We start from the raw sequence: 9032 nt of genomic DNA, 5'->3' as shown, positions 1-9032 counted from the left end.
GTTGCAAAGCTTCACCCATCGCATCCAATCCCGCCAATAAATCAGCCTCAGTCCACCCATAAAAATTATCCACATTCTCCCCACCTTTCTCCACATTCTCCCCACCTTTCTCCACATCCTCATGAATATCGTCAACCACTTTCTCAGCGATATTCTCATCCACAATGTCCGACACCTTTTCCTCATTCTTCACATCGTTCACATTTTCAGCATCATCCTCTTGTTGAGATAACTTAAAACCTTCTGCTATGCCGTCTACAGCTGCAACTAGTTTCTTCACTGTTATTGTTGAAGGCAGTTTGGAGGGAGCTTGACTAGCAAGTGATTTATAGTCCGCAAAAGCTTGAGCCATTGCCTTTGCGGAAAGCGCAAGTTTATGGACAAACTCACCAGTGACTTCATTCCCAGGTAGCGGTAATTTTTCAGCTTCAGCTTCAGATGCTTTATCTTGAATTGTTGACTTGGAAGACTGTCCGAGCTCAATCTTTGGAGGAGGAGGACACAACTGTGGAATATGGTGGTTGAAGACCATTGGAGGCCCAATAGAACCCCTGCCAAAAGTTTTCTTGTCCGAATTTTTGTCATTCACTTCCTGCTTAACTCTCTTGGTTATAGCTTCTTTAGTCCAAGTTGAGAGCGTTGGAAACTGCCGAGTAACAAGGCGTGCTTTGAAGACAAATCGGTCAAGATAAATGAAAACCAAGACCATAATAGGTCCACCAAACCAATTTTCTTTCAGCTTTTTGGTATGCCACTCCTCCTTTTGCCAAGACTCAACTTGGGCAGCCAATTTGCGTTTGATGAAATTGCACCAGTTGAATTTGGAGATCAACTCAGTGTTTACCAAACTTTTAAGAAGTCTCAAACTAGCCCGATTGCCTACAACACCGCCTAAAAAAGCATTGAAGATATAAATGATGAAAGTGCGTTTGAAATCATCTCCACCATATCTTTGTGTAGAGAGCTTTTCCATAATGTGTTTGACCTCAATAGAACTACCTTGGTATTGACTTCTGAACTCCTCTAAAAGAGACACATAAGAAGGGCACTTATCTCCAATTTTTGCTTCTTCCACAATGTTTGGACCCATTGGCAATCCCATGCACAGATGGATATCTTCCTCTAAAACAAGGAGTTTCCCATCACACAACGATTCTGTACAGTGGTCATAATTTGAAACTAGCCAGTACGCCAAGTGATCCGGAACAACATCTGTTTTAAGATGCAATAGAGAACCAAATCCCATTTCTTGTATAACTTCAATCTGCTTATCTGATGGTGGATTCTCCTTATTGTTGAGAAAGTGGTAAAGCCCAGCAGGAGACATCCGAGTCCTCAACACAGGCAGTCTGTCTTTGTAAATTCTTGTCTTTTTTGTAGGTGGCTTAGAGAGTGGTTCAGTAGCTTCAGTAGGTGCTTCATTAGAGTGGTGCAGTAGCTTCAGTACGTCCTCAGCACGTCGCTTCATCCTGGCTTGGCTTGCTTCCTACAACTCAGTAAAGCCTATTATTCACAAAGCAAGGGAAATAAGTTCACAAAATAAAGAAACTTGGTCAGTAAGGTTTAGATTCTCAGACCTTGTTTTGTGAATCTCAGACCTTGTTCAGTGAATCTAAGGGCTTGTTTTGTGAAACTTGGTCATTATAAGTGGTTTAAATCATCTATTTTGCTCATACCTTTATTTGGTGAATTCACAGACCTTGTTTTGTGAATCTCAGACCTTATTCAGTGAATGTAAGGGCTTGTTTTGTGAAACTTGGTCATTATAAGTGGTTAAAATCATCTATTTTGCTCATACCTTTATTTGGTGAATTCACAGACCTTGTTTTGTGAATCTCAGACCTTATTCATTGAATCTAAGGGCTTGTTTTGTGAAACTTGGTCATTATAAGTGGTTAAAATCATCTATTTTGCTCATACCTTAATTTGGTGAATTCACATACCTTGTGTTGTGAATCTCAGACCTTATTCAGTGAATCTCAGTGCTTGTTTTGTGAATTTTGGTCATTATAAGTTGTTAAAGAACATTACATTATAACAATAAGCTATGGTCAACAAGCTATGGTCAATTAACTGAATTTAAAGGTCCCAGATTCACTAAACAAGGTCTAAGCTTCACAAAATAAGTTCACAAAATAAGTTCCAGGATTCACAAAATAATTTCCAGGATTCACATAATAAGTTGCAAGATTCACAAAAGAAGATCCACAATTCACAAAATAAGGTCACAAAATAAGTTGGTCATTATAAGTGCATGGAAGAATATGTAAGAAAACAAATACAAAATTAAATAGAAAGTCAGAAGTAAAGAACATTGCATTATACATAGAAAAGTGATCCATGCAAATATTTAAAACAAAGTACAACATTACATGATAATTTATGTTATCCAAAATGTTAAACTAAGACGTACGTAATTATACAGAAGGTTGACACTACTACGAAATTATACAAAATAACAAAAGGGCAAAGTTAAAACCTTAAAGTGCAAAGCCCTAGTTACACAGATAGTACATTACAAACAAGGGACAACTCTAGGCTATATATACATCATCATCAGAGGTAAGTCAAGAAAAGATATATCTCTACGAGTGACTAGTAAGTCAGCAGCAATGCGAATAGCTATAGCTCGTTCTTCACTGGCGTAGCTTTTAAAACATGCAATGACTCATTAACTACACTGCGTGCAGCATCATCAAGAGCATTGAGATGAGTACTCTGAGATGGAATTTTTGCTTGCTTATAATGCAGTAAGAATTTGGCAATCATATCCTCCGTCATGAAACATTTGCATGTTTGAAAGACTATTCTAGGACCCCTACGAATAGTCTGAACACCATTCATATCATTTATGTCTACAGAAAGCCAATATGCCAAGGTGACCCCAGGTGCACTTTTGTGTATCAGAAATAGTTGAGCCCAATTTCGACAAACGAGCGCCATATTTGCTTTATCTTCGTAATGATTAATTTTTGAGAAGATTTTTGCATAAGATCTTGATTATTAAAAACAAAATGACATGCTTGATAGTGACGGCCATGCACTATAACTTCCTTTAACGGCGAAAAAGAGAAATCCATAGCTGTTTGTTTTCCAATGACATAAAGTGCGCGAAATGACTTTTGATCTTCGTCAAGAAGATTAACAACACAACCATTGCACCAAGGTGTCATACTTGTCTATGAAACAAGTGAAATACAAATATTAGTTAAACAAAAGAAATGGGAAAATACAAAACACAAATTCCTAGGTAGTTGGACTAACAAGCTGGGAAAATAAACAAAGGTGAAGGAGATTCTCAGACCTAGGAAGCACAAATTCCTCACAAAATTAGATCTAGGAAGCACAAAAACCGGGAAAATAAAAAGGTTTAGATTCTCAGGCCTTGTTTGGTGAATCTCAGACCTTGTTTAGTGAATCTCAGACCTTGTTTTGTGAAACTTGGTTATTATAAGTGGTTAAAATCATCTGTTTTGCTCATTCCTTTATTTGGTGAATTCACAGACCCTGTTTTGTGAATCTCAGGCCTTATGCAGTGAATCTAAGAGCTTATTTTGTGAAACTTGGTCATTATAAGTGGTTAAAATCATCTAATTTGCTCTTTTCTTCTTAATTTGTTTCTCTGCTTCTTTGTAATCGCAGACCTTATTCAATTAACACTCAAGCAACAACAGCAGAAGACAAACAGTAGCTAGTGTAATTTATGCAAACCTCTGTAATTTATGCAAACCTTTGAATAATCTCCGACCTTATTCAATGAGAACAACAACAACAGAAAATACAACACGCAGAGAAACAACAACAGCAGAAAATGCAACACGCAGCCAAATTTACTGGTTTGAAGATAATATAACAATAAGCTACTGGTTTCATAAATTTACCTCCTAGATTCACAAAATAAGTTCCAGGTTTCACAAAAGCAGGTAAACGAAATCTTAACATCCAGATGACAAACATTAAGTCCAAGTTTGAAGATAATATAACAATACGCTACTGGTTTCACAAATTTACCTCCTAGATTCACAAAATATGTTCTAGGTTTCACAAAAGCACGTAAACGAAATCTTAACAAACAGATGACAAACATTAAGTCGAAGTTTGAAGATAATATAACAATAAGCTACTGGTTTCACAAATTTACCTCCTAGATTCACAAAACAAGCTACTGGTTTCACAAGTTTGAAATAGAAAGGAACATACGAAAAAGCGGAGAAATCGACTGCAATTGATTTTATGCGTTCCTACTGTCTTCGATTATGCTCACAAAGCGATCAAAACCTGCATAATAACAACAATAATTTAGTAAAGAAACGGAAAATACAAAAAATAAGAGAAAGTTTCAATCAAATTGCGAACATAATCGAGCAGAAACGAAATGCATAAAAATCAAACGAAGTTGAAGCAAAATATAAAAATAAGAGAAAACTGAGTAATCGACTTCAATGGCGGAAAGGAACATACGAAGAAAATGAGAAATCGACTTCAATGGCGGAAGACGGAGTTCAGGGAATGGCGAAGACGGAGTGAATGGCGAATGGCGAAGACGGAGTGAATGGCGAAGACGAAGTAATGGTGATAATGGCGGAATAGATGAGCTTGTAATGTGATAATGGCGGAAAAGTAGCTGTGAAGGAAGAGAGGGAAATAAATGGTGAGTAAATGGTGAGGAAGTGAGATCGTAAATGGTGAGTAAATGGTGAGGAGGTGCGTTCGTTGGGAGTATATATGGGGACACGTGTCAACATCTGGTGCATTTGTAATAATTAGATCCAATGGTGAGTAAATGATTCAGCCGCCTCATCCTAAGGAGGGTGCCTCACATGATTCAATTTCTATATATATATATATATATATATATATGGTCGGGGTCCCATACGAACTATTGTTCGGTGCGAACTGTACGAACCTAGCTGTACAGCCGTTAGATTAAATTATCAAATCCCCCAAGTCCCCGTTTAATCTCCTCTTCTCTTAAATTAGCAAATTATCAAATACCATAAACTCATCCGACCATTTCCTACGCCATACGGAAATTATCAGATCCCGCTACTAGTTCTTCTTTCCTTGTCCCCAGAACAAGTTCTCCCCAAATAACAGTACCAGGAGAGTGAATCAGCCGTTAGATCAAATTATCAAATCCCCAAGGTAAGTTTTGATTTGTTTGATTGATTAAGATGAATTTAAAACAATTTATCTTATTAGGTTGAGGTTTATGTTGATGTATATGTTGTTGATTGATGAATTGAATTGAATTTGACCGATTGTTGTTTTAGCAGATGAATTTGGACGGATTTAATTGAACAATTCGGAGCGATTTAATTGAAGCGATATGTTGTTGATTAGTTGAATTGAATTTGATCGAATGTTTTTGAATCCAACTGCGAACAATCGTTGTGTGAATTCCTTGAACAATTCTTTAGGTTAAGGTTAATGTATGTTTAATTGATCATGTTTTCTGTGATTTAATTGAACAATTTCAAGATGAATTGGGAGCGATTGTTGTTTTAGGTTAAGGTTTAATCTATATGTTGTTGATTGTTGAAATGAATTTGATCGAATGTTTTGGAAATCGACTGCAAAGAATCAATGTATGAATCCATCAAACAATTCTTTATCAAGTAGTAGAGTAGTTGCATGATTTTGAGATTTGTAAACCCTGATGTGTACTATATGTTGTTCATTGTTGAATTGAATTAAATTTGATCGAATATTTCAAAATACGACTGCGAACAATTCCGTATGGCGTAGGAAATGATTTGATTCAGAAAAATTACTCAGTTCACTCTAGTCATGTGTTTAGAGCGTTTCCTTTTATTCGTTGAAAAGGTATTTTAATAGAAAAAACAAGTAATTACAAACTTGAAATCATTGATACTAACTGGGTAATAGGGTGTAATCGAGGGATAATAAAAAAAGAACAAAGAGAACGTATGTATGTAGAAGAAAATGTGTATGTAGTAACTTAAAGAAGTATATCTCACTAAGTAAAAATGTGTATCTAGTAATTTAAAGAATTGTATCTAGCTAGTTAAACGTATGTATGTAGTAGTTTAAAAGAGTGTATCTATTTAATGCCTCCATGGAATCGGAAAAAAAGAGAACAAAGAAATTTGGGAGAATTTGGTTGTTATATAATTGCTGGTTTTTTGTCTATTGAGCATTATAGTATTATACAGGGGCTATGTGCTTCAGCTACTAAAACATGGTTGTGTTAATTTATTACAAACATTGGGACAATATGCAGAGGCTTGCGTGTTTAAATGTGGTTGCATTACTTTATTACATACAATGTGAAGGGATTTTTATTTGTTTTGGTCTGGTTGTTTGTTATCTGCTAAATATTATCAGCTCTGCGGTTTTTTTTTTACAAATGATTGGAAGATAACCCTGGCACACTGCTATCTGGAGATGTTGAATGTAGATTGAAATTAATATTTCTGCCTCTACCTGTTAATACATTTTCCTGATATCACATAAAAAACCTGGCAAATTTTGTAACTATCATTCATCTCCTCTCTCTGACAAACCTGAAGTTTGACATTTGCAGGGAACTTGCTGAAAAAACTTGTGTATTGGGAAAATATTTAGACTTGCAGTTGGTAAACTGTGGGATGAATTTCAAACTGGTGCAAACAGACATGCCTTTCAAGTTCCAACTATGTATGTAGTAGCTTCCAAGAAGTGTATCTAGCTAGTTAGACGTATGTATGTAGTAGCTTAAAAGAGTGTATCTATTTAGTTAAAGGTATGTATCTAGCAACTTAAGGAAGTGTAACTAGCTAACTCGAGGTATGTATCTAGCAATTTAAAGAAGCGTATCTATCAAGTTAGAGGTATGTATCTAGCAACTTAAACGAGTGTATCTAGCTAACTCGACTATTGTTAAGTAGGACGAGAAAGAATTTAGAGTTGGATATCCGAAAGCCCAAATTCTTATTTGTGACGGAGAATGCCGGAAGAACAAATTTACCAAAGTGAATGTAGGGGAACAAATGAACAAGTGAATGCTTTCCAAGCATACAAGAGGGGTACCCCTTATTCTAACTATTACAATGAAAACAACAAATTCCATCCAAATCTCTCATACCCCTCAAACAACATACACCCCACCTCCCATGAGAAACCAAAATCAAAGACCCTTTTACAACCAAAACCAAGGTTACCAAAATCAATCTCCATACAATCAACAAAATGACCAAGATTTTGATGTTCAAAAAGCGGTCCTCCAAATGCAAAAGAATCAACAAGAATTTTTCACTCAAATGCAAAAAGATAGTCAAGCAAAGGAAACCACCATCAACAACATTCTAGCTCACACCAAAATGTTGGAAACCCAATTGACTCAACTAGCATCTTCAAGCTCACAAAGACAAAAGGGGCAATTACCACCTCAAAGTAATCCCCCAAGACATGAAACGGTTAGTGTCATTCACTTGAGAAGTGGTACAAGGTATGAAGCACCGAAGAAGCAAGTTGAGGATGAAGTTGTGGAAGCTAGTGATAAGGAAGAAATTGTGCAAAACTCCAAGGATGGAGAACCATCAAAAGAAGAAATTACAAAGAAAAATGAAGACAAGGTCAAGGAGAAGGAGCCCATTGTGATTAGACTTCCTTTTCCAAGTCATCAAGCCAAGCCCAAATTTAATGACCAACTTGGAAAATTTATGGAAATTGTGAAGAATTTGGAAGTCTCAATTCCTTTCACGGAATTAATCAATCACGTGCCGGCCTATGCGAAATACATGAAAGACATCCTCACAAAGAAGAAGTCGATCCGGAAGCTTGAGACTATCGCCTTCACTAAGGTGAGTAGTGAAATACTTCAAGGGAGTTCACCTCCAAAGCTCAAGGATCCGGGAAGCTTCTCAATACCGTGTACCATTGGCAACACCACGATCAACAAAGCCTTATGTGATATAGGGGCTAGTGTGAGTGTTATGCCGTACTCGATGAGTAAAAGGTTAGGGATGGGAGAGCTTAAATGCACCAATATTACACTCCAAATGGCCGATAGATCGACGAAGACACCATTAGGGATATGAGAAGATGTTACCGTACGAATTGGGAAGTTTTTCATCCCGGTGGACTTTGTCATTGTTGATATGGAAGAAGATTCCAACATTCCAATCATTCTAGGAAGACCTTTCTTACACACCGCGGGTGCGGTGATTGATGTAAAACATGGAGAGCTCACTCTAGAAGTGGGAGATGAGAGCATAACTTTCAATCTTGACAAGACTATGAGAGCTCCCCGTTTACATGAACCATGTTTTATGATTGATCATTATAGCCGGAAGGATGATAGGAAGAAGTCGGAACTTCAATGGAAGAAGAAAATTGAAGATGCTCCATTCAAAGAACAAGTGAATTGTAACAAAGAGAGCTTGCAAAGCTCACCAAAGTCAAGCAATGAAGAAGATGGCCTCATTGGCCAAGAAAAGAAAATGGGAGAGTTGTCTCCATCAACTCAAGAGATCTTTAGTGATCAAGTGGATGAAGTTTGTGGTCTTTGGGACGACGAATTTGAAGGGATTTTCAATCCCTACATCGGTAATGCTATCGATCAAGACCGACAACAAGGGCAAAGATCTATTGAAGACCTTTATCACGACAATGAACAAGCTTTTGATTACTTTTTCAAGGTGTTGAGCAACATCAACAACACCTTAAACATGCCCCCATGACATCTCACTAAGGATGAGAGTTTGGTGGAGTCCTCCCTAAACCACCATTTGTAAATATTTCTAACTCCCTAACTCGCATTTCAATTCTTGTATTGCATTCTTGTTATTTTTGGATTTTTATGCTTTGATCAAGATAATTATCATTTTTGAGAGAAGTGAGGGAGGGACTAATGATTTCAATTGATGTGTAGTGCTTTAGCTTAGTGTGGGGATAATAATTGACTAGGCTATCCATGCCTTAGTAGTGCCCCCACAATGAAGAACACGAGATATGAAGAAGAATGAAAAATGACAAGGGATATACAAGTACACGGATGGAACTGAATCCGGGTAAAAGGGGTCGAATCC

The 9032-nt window shown here is 36.9% G+C and overlaps 1 long non-coding RNA gene across 1 annotated transcript; it reads left to right on the top strand.

The window, feature by feature from the left end:
- Positions 1-4869: 4869 nt before the first annotated feature.
- LOC141621838 (uncharacterized) lies at positions 4870-6936 on the top strand. The gene is made up of 2 exons (XR_012532721.1): positions 4870-5145; positions 6548-6936. It is a non-coding gene; the product is annotated as an uncharacterized LOC141621838 (long non-coding RNA).
- The last annotated feature ends 2096 nt before the right edge of the window (positions 6937-9032 follow it).

The sequence above is a fragment of the Silene latifolia genome, chromosome X (genome assembly GCF_048544455.1).
Source record: "Silene latifolia isolate original U9 population chromosome X, ASM4854445v1, whole genome shotgun sequence".
Classification (NCBI taxonomy): domain Eukaryota; kingdom Viridiplantae; phylum Streptophyta; class Magnoliopsida; order Caryophyllales; family Caryophyllaceae; genus Silene; species Silene latifolia.
Note: the sequence above shows the minus strand (reverse complement) of the source record. Positions and strands in the feature narration are given on the sequence as shown.